General features: G+C 31.2%; 1 protein-coding gene across 3 annotated transcripts in view; it reads right to left on the reverse strand.

The window, feature by feature from the left end:
• LOC115875393 overlaps positions 1-22,509 on the reverse strand; it is a 71,328-nt gene that overhangs the window by 32,111 nt on the left and 16,708 nt on the right. The gene's annotated exons all lie outside the window — the stretch shown is intronic.

The following is a 22,509-nucleotide window of genomic DNA, read 5'->3' on the forward strand; positions in this document are numbered from 1 at the left end:
TTTATTATCTTGTATTTATTTATTTATTAATAAATTAAGTTGTTAATAAATAAATAAATTTAACCATATGGTTGCTATATTTATTAGACCATTTGCTACGTTCTTAGATTTTAAGTCCCAAACATCGCTCTTGAGATTTTGTCCCGCTAGAATAACCATCCGTCGCACTGTGTAGCGCTGGTCCCTGCGTGACATAAGCATCCACGGCGACTACGACAGCGGCGATTTGACGCGATCGAACGGTCCTTTAGAATATATACAGTCCTTGGTGACCGACATGTTTTTTTTAGAAAAATATTCCAATGAGAACCCATATGCACGTTACTAGATCACAATTTTATCAATATCTAAGAGTACCATCGCATCTGGATGCGATGCTCTCCGCTATGCATTCTACGCGCATTCTCGCTATTTTAAAACAGTGCTTAGAACGTGCGCGTAGGATGCGTTGCATCGAGATGCCCTATTATGTTTATACATTCCAATAAGAATATATCTCATCGTAGTCGGAAAAATAATTGTATTAATAATAATTATATTAAATTTTATATACCGGGTGCGCTCACCCCTATAACTTATTTAATTTTTCAGATAAATAAAACACATTTGGTATTTTAGTATATGACATAAGTTAGTATTGATTGACGTATTCAATTGTGTCACTTCCTATTTCGCCGGAAATGACTACAACTTCTGATTTTTAAATGGCACCCTCGGTATATTTCTACTTTATTCGATAGAAGATGACACTGAGTAGAATGACATATCATTTGTCAACTTTTGACATTTTCGCTTTAAAAATATCGTATTTTAAACTTCAATCTAGAGTGCCATGGCTGTGTTAAAACTAATTTTTAATCAAGGAGCCTTGCAAAAATAGATTTGATCGTCTAATGTTTTTCGTGTGTTGTCCAGGCCAGTTAAAAGATGCCCAAATCGTATTTTTAATAATATCTCAATTTTTCAAGAATAAAGGTGGCTCATTAGCATATTTGGAAAAAGCATTTTTTTACGAATAATTTGGTACCACACACTTGGTACTTTTAGTCAAATTATCGAAAATGTCAAAGGTTGACATATGCTATGTCATTCTATTCAGAATGTCATTTTCTATCAAATGAAGTAAAAAAACCCCAAGGGTGACCTTTAAAAATCAAATGTTGCAATCATTTCCGGTGAAACAGAAATTAACTACAAATACGAAAATAACTGAATACTTCAATCAATCCTAATTTATGTCATATACTAACATACCAAATCTTGTTTTTTTATCTGAAAAAATAAAATAGTTATAGGGGGTGAGCCACTTTTGAGACGCACTCGGTATTTAGAGCCCTTATTTAGTGAGACATTCTGTATATTTAGTATATTTTTCTATATTTACAATTTCCATTTCTGTTTCTCTCGGTTTTCTCATAACAAAACGAAAGAATTTCTTAAAATTACATTAGAAAAGCAAAACTTTATACAATTTGCATAGTTCTATGATTCTTTTTCCTGCAATGAAAGTTCTAAGAAATTCAACTGAATAAGCTATATAGTTTCCTAGTTGAATGAATTAAATAAACATTTAACTGGGCTAAAGTTCTTATATTCGAATTCCCAATAGAATAAATAATACGTGAGCAAGGAATATTAGCAAAAGCAAACAAAGTGAATGTTTGTTATTGGTTTTGCATAGAATTCTATATTTCCATTCCTAGTAGTATTAATATGAAGGTAAATACACATACGAAGTCAGCTATTTGATAAGTTATTAAAACTTTATATTGATTGAATTGAACGAACAAAGATTTCCTTATACAGGGTGAGTCTTGGTGTAAATATTTTTAGGGGTAGTATTATTTCTTAAATATTTCCATTATAAGTATAAATTAATCATCACAGTCAATCAGAATAAAAACATTCATGATTTAATATGACCGATCTCTAAAAACTGATATTTTAAATAGCGCTACACAAAATGTATCATAAAAGAACTAAACTAGAGGGTAATTTGCAGCTAGCAAAACATTTAAAACCCGCTTAGACATACTTTAAAATATGCCAAACATACGACTACTCCAAAACGAGATTTTGCAACTCTTTATGGAACTATTCCGAAACAAATGGGCAACATACTTCGAATACAAATGATGTTACTCGTAGTTACACGACTGGAATCTGAATTATTATTCTATACATACTTTATGATGCACCAGAAACCTCATAACGGCTTAACACTTTTTTATCGAAGGATATAGAGCCGTCGGAAGTGGATTTTAATTTAAATATTAAAAAAAATGTATTTGTATATTTCTAAGATATATCTAGATTTAAGGAAATTATGTTAGTTTTTTCTACCCATAGTCAATAGCATATTATATTTTGTTTTTCTTTGTTTAGACGGGTTCCACGTTAATATGAACATTATTTGTAATTTTTTTTACTGGAATGAATAAACTATTATCTAACTATCTATCTACTTGAGCTTTGGTAAAGTGTTTATGTCTTTATAGTAGCAAAATGCTATCTTTTTATCTGATACAAAATTTTACCGTAACCAACGTGAAGTTAGAGGCCTAAAACGGGAATTTCGACGTCACAGTAGTAGATCTACGTATTATAAATAAAATAAATAAAAAATGGTTTCTTATTTCGACAAATGCCAATACATAGGGTAATTCTAGGTACTAAATATGTTAATTGTGAAGAGCTAATCAAATCTGCTTAACCAATCAATCGAGCATTACTATACGAATTAACTAACCCAACTTAGTGGTGAACTAAATTATGTATTAAAACTAAAAAAATCTATTTCAGAATTAATATGAATTAATATGTTATTTTTTGATTCTCGTCACTATCTAGCACTTATACATGCTAAGAACATGTTTCTGGAACGTACAAACGTTAAAGATATAGTTTTACAACACTATTATATATATACAGGGTGGCTCCTCTCATACGACGCGGGGGCTGCAAGGAGAAGTACAACTTGTATTGAAATGATATTTTGTGAGCATATGTAGGTTGATTTGGAATTTTTTTTAAAAATATAGAGAGTTCTACTCATGGAACTTTATGGAACACCCTATATATTAATTCATTTTTGGATTTGAGGAGGAAAATAAAGGTGAGTTTTATTAGAAAAGTATATGGATAAAATGTAAGGTTTCTGACATATTTAATAATTTTTAAAAATAAAGAACAAATTTAAAATTTCAATAAATGCTGCCTAAATTATAATTTATCCGGTATAGGATATTATGTAGTTAAAATAACTATTATACTTTAAATCAAATTAAGATTTGACCCGAAAAGTTATACAGGGTTAGAGAAAATTAATATTGAACACTGGTTACATTTAAAAGCCATTTTCTCCTTTATTTTAAATAGAATACCCGGTATATTATTTCAATACCCAATGAAGAATTCATATATCTTCAAAATACTGTTAAGGTTACCTAACTTTTAAACAACGATTTTCCTAGATATTTTCATTTTTATGATTTTGCGTCAGTAGGTCTTTATTATTTGTTAACCTTTTGTTAATTTAACAAAAATTAATGCATGTAGAGTAAAATATTCAACGGTAATAAAAAGATACACGTTTAAAATATATTGAAACTAGATATTAACGTATAATTATGTAAGAAAAATTAGCTAGATGAAATCAAATGCTCCAAGATATTCCATTCCTGTTCGCTGCATAAAATCACACACTGCAGTCCCCAACTAATAGAATCATATATCAATTTTCTCTGATATAGGATAACTTTCCATTTTCAGCAAATTTCTGAGAATTGTTTTTGTTTTAACTGGCACAAATTGATAACTAGTTGTTAAAGTTAAACTAATTTGACATCTATGTTGAAGCAACGTCAGACATATCACAGCCACCTAGAATAATAAAGATCTACTGTCACTAAATCATAAAAATGAAAATATCTAGGAAAATCTTTGTTTGAGAGGTAGACAACCTTAATAGTATTTTGAAGATACATGAATTCCCTATTGAATAATGGAATAATATACTGGGTGTTCCATTTAAAATACAAAAGTAACTTGCTTTTAAATGTTCACAATGTTCAATATTAATTTGTATATATTTGCAACCCTGTATAACTTTTTGGATCAAGTTTTAACTACATATTAGGCCATACCGGCTAAATTCTAATTTAGATAACTTTTATAGAAATTTAAAATTTGTTCTTCATTTTTAGAAAATATTAAATATGTCAAAAACCTTACATTTTAGCCACATACTTCTCTAATAAAACTCGTCTTTATTTCCCCCCTAGAATCCGAAAATCAATTAATATATAGGGTGTTCCATTACAAAAAACACAACTTTGATGTGTAACTTTTTTTGGGAATCCCTGTAGAACTCACTATACTTTAAAAAAAAAGCTCTAAACTAACCTACATATGCTCAAAAAATTTCATTTCAATACAAACTGCCGTTCTCCTTGGAGCCTCCGCGTCGTATGAGAGGTGCCACCCTGTATATTTATATTCAGTTTTAGACATTCAGCTTTGCCATAATACTCTAGTTTTCTTGAGGTAGATTACTTGTCAATATCTATTTGCAAACACAGTTTTATTTTATCGATATAATATTGAGTTGTCGTTATTTCCTATAGATGTATCAAATGTTGCCAGCCACATCAAGAAGAAGGGTTTACCCTATTTATACAAACGACATTATATAAATAGACTTAGGATAAGATGTAAGACGTACGCAGGGAGACAAACAAATTCGATCTAAATATAGGCTTCGAAGAGCTTTAAATTTGAATAAACAGAAATAGTACCTTTCTCTATAGCATGATTTATACATACATCTAACGGCTGTTTCGAGGCAAAGCGTAATGTCATTTTGGAACTCTTTTTTTTTCTAACTATTCTAAGATGTCTGATGTCTGATTTAAATATACGCACAAGGTGTTTCCCTTCTTTTTACAGTGCTGTTTTGTAAAGAGGCAACATTCTCTATGTTTTTTTATTCGATCCAAAAAAAAAATAAAAAAATGCCTTATGTTTGATTAACAAATGAACAGAGGGGTAGAATTATTGACAACAGCAATCATCAAGCAGCTCTCATTGACAACACACAAGAACAGGACAAGACAAAGTAGTCAAAAGTGACCAACATTTAAACTGGACTATACATTTATACAGGGTGAGTCTTAAATAAGTGCAACTATTTTTTCGACCCAAGAATTGTAAACTAATTTAGGAACGTCAAATAAATTTTTGGCGTTCCAAACGATATCTGTCAATTCTAACAATACTGTCATAGATAAATGCAACAAGTTTAGATTGGAAAGCCCGTAAAAATGTTGGATCGCGAAATTATTTTGGGTCGCGACCGTTATACGCGATTTGGCGCTGCAAACCACGACTAACAAAAACAGAAATAATTTTCTCTTGTCAAAGTCAGAGTCTTCAAAAATCATAATATAATCTTTCAAAATCTAAACCGCTCTCATTAAAGAAATTCCAAAAAGTGTTTATAGCGTCCATCTTCGAAGTAATAATTGCTATCTTGTGAGTTTAATTCAAGTTTTATTTACTCCAACCGGTAATAATTGTGAAAAAGTGGCATTAAAATCTTAAAAAGCTGTGCTGTGAACTGTGAACTGCAAAAACCATCGTGGATCGTGGCATAACGTCGGTTTCCAATGTTTCATAGGTATTTCATACATGCGTCCTTATATAAAATAAAGTTTCTTGTATGCAACACACTGTCTTTTATTTATAAAATTAAACGAAAATAATAATAAATTTGAATAAACAATATTTGGCGATATAATTCCGGAAAAAGCCGAACCGCTCCGAAATTTTCAAAAGTTTTGGGTCGCGACCGTTGCAAGAATAGCGCCAAATAGTGTTTACATTGTCCTTATGGGCACTTTCCAATCTAAACTTGTTTCATTTATCTATGAATACTGTGTTCATATCCACGATAGCTCATTGTCAATCTATTTAGCTGGCTAAGTTTATGAAATGTGCTATGTGATTTGGGAGAGCTTGTTGTGTATGATTATATTGTGTATATCTTTGATAATTTTTAGTCTTGACGGATGTAAAATGTAGAATGTTTAGGAGGGGAGTTAATCACCGTGACCTTACAAATCTATTGTGTGTTCCCCTTTTTTAGTTATAACGAGTTATAACTCATCATACAGTCTGAGGTCTTTAACAAAAGCCAGTATCTGACACGGCTCCACAGAGGCCAGCTCTCCATCAATATCAGCCGTACCAAAGTTCATGACACGAATGGTCGTCGTCTCGGCGCACTCAGTGATAAGGTGTTCTGGTGTTTCCCCATTTTTCTCACAGAATCTGCATTCGCCGTTGTTTCTCAGCTTCAGCCTACGGAGGTGTTCGTTGAGGAGACAGTGTCCTGTTAGAAACCCCGTGACAATCCGAAGATTGTTTTTACTTAAATCAACGAAAACCTTTAATTTTTCTCGGTCGTAAGTTCTGAGGAACTTTTTCGAGTGTCTTAGAGCGTTGGAGGACACCCATTCCAATTTTCCATCATTTGCTTTTTCATTGCCTTCTATCCCTTGGTGAGCAGGCACCCAGAGTAGGTGGACTTTATTTTCTTTGCCTAATTTGTTGAGCTTCTCTAGGCATTCTTTGACCAACTTCGAATTGATGGTTACTGAGTTGATCGCGTTAAGTGCTGCACTATCGGATAGGATGGCAATTTCCTGTTTTCGATAGTTCCTATCTAAGTAATCTAATAATCTAATAATATCAGTCTATAATTCCTATCTTGACGGATAAATTTGTTGATATAAAAACCCTAAGATGTCCCTCCCCCCAATTACGAATATCCTTCCACTAGTAGCTCTTTTCAGCAACTTTTAGCTTTGTTTATTTTGTATCTCTATAAAATACAGTCACAGAATACAGTATCTGTCTGTGTTACTGCCTGCCCTTACACGATTGTAATGGGTAGAATTAATATTTTCACAAATTAGTATCTGCACTAAAAAAAAATATTTCTGCATAACTCAAATTATACTCAATAGAATTGTAAAAATTATAAATTGGTATGGTATTTTTCTAATTTTGTTATGTATGTTACATATGTAAAAAAGTAAAATAAATACAACAAATGTAACAATCCGGAAATTTGTTACATTTACTCATATTTGTTGAGCACCCACGAAGTTTCATAAAAGTCGGCGCTCCTGGTTTAGTATAATTAAAGTTTGAAAGTTACTGTCTATTTGATTATCAGTTATGGTTTCTCGTATTTGTGAACCAAAGTGCACAGCTAACATAATATAATCCACATCTAAAACCGACCATTAATTAGATCCGGGAGCAATTATTTAGCAAATTTTGCTGACGACCGCTCTCGACGCTAAAGGTCTCTCTCAATTAAGGGTCCGTCTCGACTAACGTGGGAGTAAACGTCCCGCCTAGCGCAATGAAAGTGCAGCTTAATGAGCTGTAGTGCATTCGGCCCCGTTTGCACAAAGTCGAACTTCTCTATGTCTGGAAATAGTTCTTGCTTCGGTATTATGTTTAGTTCCTCACGAAATAAATTGCAAAGTGATAAAAACAAAAGGTCGGAGTGTAGTTGTATGCGTGTTGATGACGGTCTCGTTTGAGTGTCCGTTCAGTTATAATTTAAATTCTTCGTCATGTTGATTTTACACAAAAATCACTTTTCCAATGAGTACCTATCTTATTTTTTCTTAAGTGGGGTTCTATATTCTATATTATTAAGGAGTAACACACAACCAAACTTTTGAGGAGTGCACACATCACTATGAGACGTATGAACATTTTGCATCCATATAGCAATAAAAAAAAAATCAGTTCACAAAATAAACACAATGGTATTTTTTTGGTTTCTGAAACGAAATAAGATTTAAATTTTTAATAATCAAAAGGCAAAAACAAAAAAAAATTGATAATTTTAATAATCCTTGTTGCCACCTCTAGCCCTTATGCAAGCTTCTATCTGCGCTGGTATGCTTCTTATGTCTTGGGGTATGTTTTCCCATTCGGCTAATGCTGCATCAATAAGCTGTGCGAGATTTCCTGGATTGTTTCGATGAACTCTAACCCTTCTTTTGAGCTGGTCCCACAAGTGTTCGATAAAGTTTAAATTAGGTGAATAATCAGGCCAGTCCAAAACTATGACACCTTCCGTTTAAAGACATTCTCTAGTCGCTCTGCTGGTATGGGGAGGTGCACTATCGTGCATGAAGTTAAAATATATCCCCAATTGCAGCTCTCCAAAGACTAACGATTTGTCCTAGCACTAAATCAACATACCTCCAACTCGTTTTGTTTGTTGGAGTTTTTGCTCCCAGCATAAATCCATAGAACATTACAGTTCCTCCTTTATATCTTGGTTCAGATTTGGCACCCTGGAGTCTCGCTCGTCTTCCTGGAGCTTTGAGAACCCGAATTCGATGGTCATCTGATCTTAGTCCAGTTTAAATGTTGGTTTGGACAAGAGTGACTCACTTCGGCACATTTTTTCTAAGTGAAAATGGCCTCCCGAAATACCCTACTGTCATGGATTTTGTTCGCTTGTGCAGTAAGGAAAAAGAAAAACAACAGTAAGTTAATGTAAGCCAATGGACCCAAGATGGGCTACTTAAAGGAAATAATTATGGCCATGTCATTTTGCTTGCTCATTTAACAGTTGAAAAACAGGATTGGTTTTTGGATTCCTTAGAACTACTGAAATTGTTACATCTAATGTCTGCATTATACTGTGGTAGTTTCCTTCGAAAAACTACCATAGTATAATGCGCATCATGCATGGACCAAAGGATTTCTTTGAGCGACCGATATCTCGCTTTGCGCTGGATGGGATGCGAGTGTCTTAAAGTTGCTAAACTGATTATTTTTGATGCTTATGCTCGTGGATGATTGAGAACCCGAGCACCGCAATATATAGCTAAATTATTTGACTTTTTAGAATTTCCTTCTGAATTAAAAATGAAAGTTCCCATCTGTCAATTATACGAGGGAACAGAAAATGTTGATATTTTGGTAAAAGTTTGAAACACCTTATGGAATATGTTAACAAAGCAAGGAATTTGAAAATCATTTTGTCATCTAATAGCTTTATTTTTGTTGAAGATTTTCGTTTTAGAAGAAGACTGTAACATTTTTTAGTAATTTTAAATTTAAAAACAGTAAACACTTGTTTGTTTTCAACACAAAACTTGTTTAGTATTGAAACCGTCTAGATCACTATTTAAATTTAGTCTTGATACTTATCCAAATTATTGCTATATTTCTACTCCAATACTGAAAACTCATTGGCAATTTAACTCTTTCCTCCGCTCCAATCCTATTACAGCAGGATTTATGTAGTTCGTTACTGTTCCTAAATCATTCTCTACCCCTTAATAACTACCCAAAGCATGTACTGGTGGTCAAATGCAGTCGTAAAACCGAAGAACATCTGAGGCTACAAAGAAAACCCAACAAAAAATGCCCTTGTTAAAATTTATGGAATTTTACGCAAATCGACCATAAAACATGAATTTATAAGGCTGATTTATATTTGAAAATACGTGCTCTCGGTTAGCGGTATAATAAAATTTCTTGGGTGGTGTGGTGAGCGGCGATATGGGAAACGAAACGTTTGCAGGACAAACAATAAATTGTATTTTGTTAAAAAAAGACCCTGTGTTAAAATTGACAGCAAAACTTCCATGACTCTTGGAATTTGAGATTCGAGAAACCCCTCCTTATCGAACCTCTACACCCCACAGTCAATCCGTTTGCCAAAAATCAGCTTTAAACGTCAAGCAGTTTAAGCAGAATCGGTAAAAATTTATAAGGTAAAAAAAAAATTATACGATAAGAACTGTATAAATTTATAAAAAAATTTAAAATATGTAAAACAACAAAATAAAATATACGTGTTTAAGAATTTTTCCGAAAAACTCACCGGTTTTTAAATAAAAAATATTTTAATATTTGAGGGATAGTTTCACCCCCTTAGAATTCGAGTTTCGAAAAATCCCTTCTTATCGAACCTCTACACCCTAAAGTCAATCTGTTTTTCCAAAAATCAGCTTTTTACGGCAAGCGCTTTAAGCAGGATCGTGATTAATCAATGACCAGATTTTTCGAAACACCCTGTATACATTTTTAAAAAATCTTAAGATATGTAAAAAACAAAATAAAAATAAAGTTTTTTCGGAAACTTGGCCGTTTTTTAAATAAAAAATATTGTAATATTTGAGGGGTGGTTTCACCCTCTTGGAACTGGAATTTCGAAAAATCCCTTCTTATCGAACCTCTACACCCTAGAATCAACCTGTATGCCAAAATTGAGCTTCTTACGTTGAGTGGTTTGAGCAGGATCGTGATTAATCAGTATGTCAGTCACTTAGAGATTTTATATATTAGTATAGATTTCTTAATTTTAGGGACCTAAAGTCACACATTCTATAAAATATTCAAAAAAAAACAAGCTAAAAATCATAAACAGTATCCACGACAATTTTCTGTGGTACTTACGCCGGCTGTGGCAATAGACGAGGCCGAATCCAGCGTCGTCGCCTTGTATTATATCTCGAATCTGCTGACTGAATAGATTCCCGTGAACTAGTCTTCTAATTAGTTCCTCTCAGTCCTTTCGGTCCGGCAGAGGTAACATACGGCTGGCACTCTCTACTCCCGTCTAGCATCGGAGTACGATCGCGCTGCCCGATCCGTACGTAAACTAGTCTCAAGGTTATTAAAAGATAAGGTTGTCTCGTAACCTTTTGGACCAATAGGAGCGAAGCGGAATAGAAAATTCCTCTGACGCAGACAGAACTTATAAAATCATAGATAAAAGGAATAAAAATTCAAATGCAACCGAAAAAGAGAGATAAATGGACAATACAATAAAGAAAACACACATCAAACAACTGAAAACTATTGACGCCATACACTATAAACAATAAAGTACACAATGAATATCGATTCGGAAATGCACTGTCGGACTGTGGGCAATTTTTATCCCTTTATCTATGAGTGGTATCATTCCTATGACGTAGTAGATGACGTTTTCGATAATGGCGGATCGAGTTACGAGACAACCTTATCTTTTAATAACATTGAACTAGTCTTTTATTTAGTTCCTCTAATTCCTCTAGGTCCGGATCCGATAACATACGGCTGGCACCCCCCACTCCTGCCTGGCATCGGGCTACGATCGCGATGGCCGGTCCGTCGCCGTGGCATATTATTATACAGGGTGTCCCAGAAATAAGTGCAATTATTTTAAGGGGTGGTAGATCTCGATAAAAGAAACATATTTTCTCTTTATCGTTTTTCAAATAAGTCCAAAATAACGGAGTTATTTTACTTTGAAAATTTCCAAAAAAATGATTTTTTGCTAAAATTTTGAGAGGATCTTTTCTGAATTTTCTTTCTGAAATTTCCAAAAAAATTACGGATTTTCAAAAAAAAATTTTCGCGAAAAAAACCTCATAGGCGTGTTTCTGGGGTTAAACTATACTACCAGTTAAAATACTTGCACTTATTTCTGCGACACCCTGTATATCGGTCACAGTCTCGATCCCAGAATAGGTCCTGAGGAACTAGTTCTTTGAGAAACCGGGAACTAGTTCCTTTGAATATTTTTTAAATAAAATAACTCGATCACTACCAACACAATGCATTTTAAAGTATAAATCTCCAAAATCAGATCAACAGAATTTAAATACATTTCTGAGAAGAATAATTGGATACAAAAGACAAGAATGCATTAAATCATAAAGGGAATAAATTTTGTCCTTTTTCAGTTTATAAAAGTGAGAATATTTGTTTCTTAAACTCGCTAGAAAAGAGGAAATTTAAAATGGTCCGGCTCGAAAGTATAGCTTTTACGTTTTATCGCTAAACAGGGTTTTTAAAGCGTCTATTTTCTCATCTATAAACACCTTCGGGGTATTTTCCAACTCGTTTTAACGGGTTTTCTAGCGCATTCACTATCCTGGCCGTAAAATGCGGCCGACTTAAAACAATTAAAAGTTGCATTTTCGATGCTAATTTCGACCTGAATCCTTTTATTCGATTTTAACTGTTCGAATGCACGTTCGAAATAAATTAGAAGCGATAAGTACAACACGGTCATTTTGTAATTAAAGCTTTATCTGAATATACAGGGTGAGTCTTAAATAAGTGCATTTTTAGGAGCACAGATTTTGAAAATTTGGAATTTTCTGAAAACAAATTTTGGAATTCACATCCTTAATGAGATTGCGTCCTCCATTTTTTTCTAAAGCCTATCAAACTGACAGAAATGACTTCTGAATTAATATTTCAATAAATGACAATTACAATATGGCCACGAAGCGATAATCACTTAAATGATTATCACTTATTAATCACATCCTTCTATATAGAAAAAATATACATAGAGTTCTATAATCGTCATAATCACAACGCAATTTTAATGTGCGTTTATAGAACATTTTCATAATCATAATTTTTATATCAGTGAAGTTGGATAACATAATTAAAGGCTAAGTTCATGGTAGATGACAACAGGTTTATAAGAAGTGGATAGTTTAATTTTTCTGATTATGACTATGATTGTGATTACGAGTATGTAAATGTCGTATAAACCCGGCATAACTTGCGCAAAGACCTAATTATCACTTAAAAAAATGTATAATTTCTAACTTTCAAGAAATCTTGAATTCAAGAAATCTTGCAAGACTCTTGAAATTTCTTGCATATTAAAGTCTTGTCTTGTCTTGAAATTCAGGACAAGAAATTTTGAAAGTCTTGTCTTGAATTTCTTGCAAGAGTTTTGGTCTTGCAAGACTTTTTCAAGACTCTTGTGCAACCTACTCGAGAGGCAGTACGGGAGAAGTTTATTAAGTTCTAATTTGCGTAATATAAATTGTAAAGAACTGTTTAATAAAATATTCTGTCTTTTTATAAGTTATATATCATAACAGAATAAGAATACCATCATACCAACTAAGTGAAATTAAGTCAAGATAAGAATCGGCTATAACTCAGTAATTTTTTGAAAAAAACATATTATAGCTTATGGCGCTGAAAAGCTTAAAAAATAAAGCTTTTTATGAAGTCATGGCCAACTATGGTTTCCATTTAAAAAAACATATGTTTGTGTCATATGCCAAAAATGACAGGCTTTAGAAAAAAATCGGAAAACACAAACTCATTACGGATGTGATTATCTACAACTTTTATCTGATTTTTTTTTTCTCTAAAATAGATTATAATGGAATTAGGAACAATTTTTAAAATAGCCGAATTTTTTTTTTCTAAATATTTAGTAAGCCATGAACTTTTTCAAAAATCTGAAAGGCGCATATTTATGACCCCACAAAACTGCAATTCTTACCCCATTTAACCGACTCTCTATTTCCAGTAGTTTCCGAGATACCCATAGAGAACATCGTAAGAAACTCACCCTGTATTTAGAAAAGATCCAGTAGTTCTTAAAATTAAAGCGAAAAATATTTTTTTAAAGGGATACTAAAAATCAAATAATCTGTTTTAGATGTAAAACAACACTGCATTGAGAGTAATTATTAAGTAAAAAAACGTATCTTCTACTAGTCCTTTTCTAAAGTCCCAAACCCTCGAATATATTCCAGGTATTCCAAGCCGCATCATCCAGCCCTAACATTCTTTCCACGTTGTCCAAAAAGTTAAAACCGGATACAGACCTAAACTACTCCTGGCATTTTGTATAAAACACCAAACACCTACATTCCCTGGCGAGTACATTATCCAAGCTAGGGGGATCTGGGGATTCTAGGGATCCCCTGCCAGGTCCCATAGTCACCTACGTGAAACATAAGCCTAGGCTACACTCATAAATTTAGTCCAGCGGTCCGCTCTTATGGGGCACAAATTAAGATTAACTTTAAATGTAAACCGGGCTTAATAATTACGTAGCTTTTTATATATGAGCTGATTAATGAGTTCGGAGAGTTAGAGTTGCGTGCTTTTAAAAGTTTCTTCATAAATAAGGTACCGTATGATCGAAAAAAAATGGCGTCCAGTTGGCTGGGAAATGAAGATCGCTGTCATTTTAAATGTAAATTTATATGGGAAATGTCATCGATCGTCATTTCCCAGCCAACTGGACGCCGTTTTTTCTCGATCATACGGTACTTACGTACTTACTGTAAAGAGAAAAAAGTAGTTTGTTCTTAACATGTGATTTGGATACTATAAATTTGGAAGATTCTGTCAGCAGTGATTCTTCTGAATCAGCGTAGTTACGATCTATGCATTTTGTTGTCCTAAAGTAAATTTATAGTATCTTAAGTTTTTTTTTAATTAAATATAACATTAATGTTTCTTTTTCATTAAAGAAAAACATTGTTATCTTATATTAGGCTTATATTGTAGGAATCTTGTTCTAATGTTATTTCATTTTTTTTATCACAGGGATTTATTTAATACTTACACCGTTTTCATACTATAAATTATTATTTCCTTAGATGGAACACAGCTCCAACATTTTTATTATTTATAATTTTTTTTTTCATAAACGTGGGACTAAGAACATCATCATTTAGTACAATGAGAGTACTCATCATTTGTGTCAAATAAACCTAGTTTGAATAAATTGCCTACAATAAAAGAGAAGTTTCGCATTTTTGTCCTCCAGAGCCATATGTTCGAAGCACTGTGTGTCGTGGCGGATGCGCCAGGCTTCAACTAGTAGAAGATAAAATTTTGATTGTTAATGTACCCGATACAAAAACAAACATAGACCGAGTCTTTACAGTGTCAAATTTGAATTATATTGAGATTTACCGAAAATACGCAGCTCTTCGTCCAAGAAATGCTACCAGTGGCAGATTGTTTTTAAAATATCAAAATAAAAGATGTGTTAACCAAGTGGTCGGCATAAATTCTATTGGTAAGATGCCTAGCATGATAGCAAAACACTTGAAACTGTCAGATTATGAGTCCTACACTGGGCATTGTTTCCGGAGAACTTCAGCCACACTCTTGCTAATACAGGGGGTGATATATTTTATTTTTTATATAGTTTGAAGCGCCACGGAGGATGGAAATCTTCGACAGTGGCCGAGAGATACGTCGAGGATTGTATCAACAATAAAATTCAAATATCAAATAACATTTAAGAGTGTCAAATACCGGGATCAAGTACCTCTACATCAAAACTGGATAAAAACCCCCATATCTCAAGCAAAATCAGAACTATCTAGTTTGGGATTAAATGTTGGTTCGTGTACTGGTTGTACTATTAATGTTAATATTGTAAATAATAACTAGAAATATACATTAGTGTTAAGTTTGATATTTGTTTATTCTTGAATATTTCGAAATAATTAGTTATGATTTAGTTCTTCATTTTCCAAAAATCAAAATTCCAAAATCCCAAATAATTTACATGCAGTGTGCGAAATAGGCATTTCTCGCATTACTTCGCGCACCGTGTCATGGTTAGGTAGGAAAATGAAAAAAGTGTCACTTCGCACATTGCTATCAATTCGCGAACCTTGTCATTTTTTGACGTTTGTAGAAAAAATATATTTTTAATATAATAATTAAAAGGTATTTCTAATATCTACCCCGAAATTTATTGAATATTTTTAATCTGATAGGTATATTTAATATCCTATTAACCCCCCACCCCCCTATTCAAATTGTAAACTAAATTAATTAATAACTAAAGTAATATTGTTTTTTGTAGAAAAAAAACAACATATAGAAAATTCAATTTTGCAAACCAAGTGAGCATAAAACAATGTAATAATACCCGTAGCAACCAAGTTGAACCCACGATTATTGCAGTTAATTTAGACACAAAATTACCGGATATTTTTCCTTGTAGATACGACCGAAAAACCTTGAGTAAAAACCAGACAGAACCGCGAAATACAGTCACAACATTCTGTTTAAATAGTAATAAAAAAATCTAATAATAAAATCAGTCTCTGTCTTATTTAATTTCGCAGGTAAATTTATTTGCTTTCCTATTTGGTTGCGACTGTGAATGGTTTTGTAGGCGATTACCAATAAATATACCATAATTAACCACGTTCCTGCTGTTCCTCGAAATAATTATTACTCACGTATTTTGTTTAGCTAATATACAGGGTGATTAAATAAGTATTTTACTTGTTAAAGTGATCAATCCTTTGTGTAATGCATTCCATGAAAAAAATTGTATATCATAAATTATAATATTTTCAACTGTAAAGTACTATGTACTATACAGGGTGTCCCAGAGAAAAGTGCAAGTATTTTAACTGGCAGTATATTTCGGCCTCAGAAACAGGCCTATGAGGTTTTTTTGCGAAAAAAAAATTGAAAATTTGGAATTTTTTGAGAAAAAATTGGAAATTGTTTTAGTTTTAAGTTAAAAAACATAATTTCTTGATAATATGGCAACATAGGTATAGTAGATTAAATATACATGAAAGAAAATCCAGAAAAGATTCAGTGGTTCCCAAAATTTAAACAAAAAAGCATTTTTTGTTTAGATTTTAATCTAAACAACTAATCTTTTTTAATCTAAAAAATGTAAAATAACTCGATTATTTTGGACTTATTTGAAAAATGGTAAAGAGAAAAAATGTTTCTTTTGACCAGATCTACCACCCCTTGCACAATACTTGCACTTATTTCTGGGACACCCTGTATTAATATGTACGTATTATGATTAATTATTTTTGTCTTTTATGTGTTCAACTCTTCTTTCGCAACAGTTCTAATACTGGTCTATTTCATAAAAATGTATTTTTACATTCTTATGATCAAAATGATCATGTTTAGAAATGCATAGAAAAAAAGGTGTCATAGTGATAAGGCGAGTTGATTTATACGTATTGTTCCAGAGATATATGGGAAATGTCATCGATCGTCATTTCCAAGCCAACTGGACGCCGTTTTTTTCGATCATACGATATTACATTGTGATATAACATTTGTATGTACTACTAGATAATTCTAGTGCACTAATTAATATAACTTTTTTATCTTGATATTCCGCCTATTATTTTTTTTAAATATATGCAAATTTTATTTCATAATAATGTAATAAAACTTACTATACAGGAGTCTTAAATAAGGGCAAATATTTTTTTCTCGACCCCAGAAACACTCCACGAGGATTTTTTTTAAATTTTTATTTAAAAAATAAAATACCTTGATTTTATAGCAACATAGGTAGAATATTAAATTTACAGGAAAAAAAACAGAAAAAATCCAGTGGTTTTCAAAATTTAAGCAAAAATATTTTTTTCTAATTTTCAAGGTAAAATAACTTGGTTGTTTTGGACTTATTTTGAAAAACGGTAAAGAGAAAATATGTTTCTTTTATCGAGATCTACCAGCCCTAAAAATGTATGCATTTATTTAAGACTCACCCTGTATAATTTTAAACTAATGATACTTTTTCTTAAAATAGGTGACGACATTATAAATTCTGAATAAATATTTGCATTAACTATTATTGCTGAATGATTGATCATGCTAAACCATATCATACCAAATTATATTTTTATATTTATTTTTTAGGTTTTATGCACACCTAATTTATTTTTAAGGTCAAGCATAATAATTATGATAGTAAATTGAGAGAGCAAGGTTTCAAAAGTACTAAATTTAAATTACATTGTTTTTTTTCCTTTTTTTTTGTTAACCTGTAACATAGCGCTAAAATAGAAATAATAAAATAAGCAATTAATACTATCAAAATTTAATGAATAGCCTCAAATTCAACTTTGAAAATAGTCTTATTCAACATTTTAACATGCGTTAGAAATTTCTAGAGACCTTTAATAGCTAGATCGGAGATTTTTTAAACCATTATTGTTTCACAACGAGATCTATCGACTAAAAATATTTTCAATATGGCGACATTTCCGGTAAAGAGCAGCAACATTTTTATTTTAAATTTGTTGTTTGTTACCCCATTTTTTTTATTAAAATGGGGTAAAGAATGTAGAAAAAAGTTAAGTTAAATTCTCTGTAAAATTTTATGAGTTTTAATATTAAACACTCTATATCTAACATTAACCGTTTTTGAGAAAAACAATATTGAAAATTTTCGGACGAAAAAAACTGCCTGTCAAAAAAAGTGTATAGCCTCAACGACAAATTTAGTGATTACCAGCACAAAACATCCCCCTTTAGAACTTCATCTGTCATGTTAAGAAATGAAAGTAAATAATAAAGCGCCTCTCGTGTTTGTTCGCACTCTTTATTTATTTTTAATATATTTTTTAAATTTACATTTTTTTAATTGTAAAGTAATATATTACATTTAAATGGAATATATTACATAACAATTATGTCAATTATAGGATTACAAGCTTGTTTTCTAACATTTTTTAAATAAAACGAATTATAAAATTTCAATATATGTATATTTATCGTAGTATGAAAAAAGTAAAATATAAAATGGACAAACGCTTACTTACATTGCAATAAAACTTCCACTTTTAGTTTTGCAATCCAAACGCAATATTTCTATTTCACAAAAAAAAATATCCGACAACACTAAAATCACTAAAACTTCCGCGGCTGACAACGAAAACTGAAAAATATAACGGCACTTTTGTTTTGGACCTGCATATCAACATTACGCTGTACTATTGTGTTTGTTGTTGAAATAATATAAAATATCTAATTATAACCTGTAAATTTTAATATTTTAACATGATTTTAACTACTCTTGACAAAAATTAACTTTTTGTTATCAAGATGACATTTTAGACGGCAACTGACATTTATGTCATAATATTTGAATCTTAAATATGTATGTAATATAATTTAAATTACTATATATAATGCAACTTTATACTAAGAAAACATTTATACATTCACAAAATACAACAAAATCTAATAATATAATTTGAAAACAATGAATATTGAATTAAAATTGAAAAAGTTAAGCGCGACCCCTTGTGTCAAAATTAGATGATTAAATTTTCGCAATTTTTACACCATTTGATGACTGGTAGCGCCTCTAGTGTTTGTTCGGGCGGTTGGTCTTTTACTCCCGCTTTTGGCCATTAAAAAAAAAGTTCTAAAGGGGGATGTTTTATGATTACCAGTCACTGTGACATAAAGAGAGGACATTTGTCTATCTATTTCAAAAATGATAAATTAAATTGTTCGAATGCCATATAATATTGGCCGTAGCTGTCATAATAGGAGTGAGCGGTTAAAAAAATATCAAAAATCATTTTTTTTTTAAATGGAAACCATAAGCTGAGACAATCATGCAATTTTTTAAAATACTTATGATGAATATGATCTAAAATAACAGCAAATTCATATTTTGTTATAATTTCACTAGGATTCAAAAAGGTTGGAACAAAATATAGAGACACAAACACAAAGCAGTATTAAAGATCTAACTAAGCCAACGAAAAATAATTCAATTTATGTTGTTGCACAAAACTGAATTGCCTTAAGTGTTTGATGTTATCCTTACGTAAAAGCTTCCAAAACTCTCTTTAATTTGCATCACAAATAAAAGAAGAGAGAAAGAAGTAGGAAGATGTAACAGGTATTTTATAAAGACTGATGGGCTTAATAGCAGGTGGCTCGTTATTATATCAAGCATGTTTTAAAGTGTTTCTCGCTAACTCCTTTAGCATCTTAGCTTCCATAACAATGTTTAGTTTTAAAAGGAAACTGTGTATGTTATGGAAATAACATGATAGTGCTCGACAAAATAAAAGTAAATTCGTTTAAAAATAAACAAAAATTTTGAAAGTGTTATACCGGGTATTTTTTTATATTTTTAATAACTTTTTTTAAATAAACCGCAATAACTTTTTGATTTTTTTTAGATAAAAAAATGAAATTTGCTATGTTAGTATAAAACATAAATCAGGATTGATTGCCGTATTCAATTATTTTCGGTCACTTCCTGTTTCACCGGAAATAACTACAACTTTTGATTTTTAAATGGTACCTTCGGTATTTTTTTACTATATTTAATAGAAAATGACACTATGAATAGAATGGCATATCAGATGTCAACTTTATTTTTTTTTTATTCTCAATTAAGAAAAATAGTATTTTAAATTTTAATCTAGATTACCATGGCTGTGTTAAAACTACAATTTTTAATCAAGGAGCCTTTGAAAAATAGATTAAACCGTCTAATGTTTTTCGTGTCTTAATCTGGCCAGTTAAAAAATGCCCAAATCGTAATTTTGTTAGATGAATATTTTTAATTATAACTCATTTTTTTCAAATGGAACGAGGGTGGCTCATTAGCATATTTGAAAAACTTTTTACGAATATTTGGTTGCTACATACTTAGTATTTCGGGACAAATTGTCTTTATATTCATTGTCGTGGCACTCTAGATTAAAAATATTTAAGATTTATATTTGATAATAACCTGAGGTAATAACCTTAGATTAAGAATAAAAGGTAATAACTGTGTTCATCTATTACATAGAATAAGGAAATGTATAAGGAATACAATAAGAAAAATACAGCGTTTAATTTTGATCACTAAAAATAAATGCTACAAACTTAGACTATGTAGAATAAAAATAAAATAAAAAAATGTATAATTAAAAATTGAGATACAGGTAGCTTTTCTAATAGATATTTAGAAAAATAATCTATGATAAACTTCTCCTATTTTTAAGATATTCTGACCCAATCATCTGAATATATGACTGAATTCTATCGCCTGATGGTAAGTTTTAATAAATAGGATTGTTTGTAAAATGGTTATTAAAAATAGACCAGAACAAAATTATAACATTGTCTAATGCACAATCTATACATTCGTAGGTCAATTCTATTAATACAAATATGACAGTAAGCAACAGCCAGATTAGATGCAATTTGCATATAGAATGTGATGATCTAACTGTCAGATACAAGTAACCATATCTGAGTAGTTATGCTAATTAGACTTACGAGTATAGATATGATATCAATATTATTTATGTAATCCGTTTTTATATTTTTTGACATCTTCTAACTAACATCTTCGACTAGCCACGTCGGCAAACCATTGACAATGATAAAGCAAAAAGAAGTTAACTCCACTTGAAATTATTATACTTTGCAAAATCATACTGCTGTACTTACTCTATTTCTTTTTTTTCTATCTATAATTCGCCCAAAGAATAAATATTATTGACTTTAGTGACAGTTTTTGTCATTTTCATTCAAAAGTAGATAATTTTCTAATTTTATCATTTTGTCTATCATTTTTCAATATTGTCTATCCATGTCCTGTATAATTTCTCAAAACCGAATAATTCTATAAAAGTTGTAGGAGGATATTTTGCTGATATGAATAAATTACACTTGCATACATCTACTTGATATAACTTATTCATTTAATTAACGGTATGTAGGAAGCAGAGGAGTTGACATTTTACTAGTAGGTATCTAAATAATGAATCTTCAAGTGACTTACGATGCTCATAAATAAATTCTTCAATTTTAATGAGCTTAAAATATATCATCAAAAAGTTGCTTTGTGTGATAGTAGAGAAACAATTCTTATGGAAAAAATATAGTAAAAGCGAAAATGTATGAAAAAATAAGGTTTCTATGCCAATTTTTAAAAAATATCAATAGATGAAAAAACTTCAAGCCTAACCATCATTATTGCACACTGAAAAAAAAATCTCTCAGTCGAAATGAATATGACTTTGACCCAAAAGATTGGCGCTTTTCAATAGGGCCAAGAACGACGTTTCTTTGCCCAAAGCATTAACTATCTTTTCATAAGCTTTAAAAAATTACTTTAGAGAATAGAAGAATCTATCTGTCCAAAGTATTTCACTCTTGACCCGAAACGAATATGCAAAGAAGTTCTTGCTACAAAAACAATAGTTTCTTTGATTCATGCAAAAATTCTTGATTGAAAAGGGACATTTCTTGATTAGAGACACTTTTCTTAAACCAATAGCGTATACTATTGACCTAACTAAAATTTATTTTGATCTAAGAGAAGTCTATACATCATATACAGGCATATAACGAGGTATATTATTTTCTGATAAATTTAGGTTTTCCTGGTCTGTAGTAAGTAAAGTGATATTATTTTCCTCGATAGTAGTTATTTCTGCTTCTTCACTCCTTGGTATTTTTTGGGGTGGTTCATTACTCTACAAATTACAAAAAATGTTACATCACGATTAATCAAAGTAAAGCAAATAAATTATTAAGCTTTGGTCACATTTTGAATTTTTTAATACGACGGCGACGACTTGAAATTCTAAAATTTTTGTAATTATTTGCATAAAAAAATCGATACCTATATTCTTATTCTATCTATAGTCACACATGCATTATCTAAACAGGTGCATTAGGTAAATGTCTCTTACCTTCAAATATAGCAAATAAATGCTCTAGTTTCCATTTTTTCAGAAACTCCTTTAAAGAATCCAGATATCCTAAAATTTGTCCATAAAAAATGACAAATGCACGTTAATAACGATCACGAATTTGTTATATGATATGCGTTTAAAAAGCAAATTATGCAAAATTCCAAGCAACAAAACCCGTGCGTAC

This window comes from Sitophilus oryzae, unplaced genomic scaffold (assembly GCF_002938485.1).
Source record: "Sitophilus oryzae breed Bouriz unplaced genomic scaffold, Soryzae_2.0 scaffold_1385_pilon_pilon, whole genome shotgun sequence".
Taxonomy (NCBI): Eukaryota; Metazoa; Arthropoda; class Insecta; order Coleoptera; family Curculionidae; genus Sitophilus; species Sitophilus oryzae.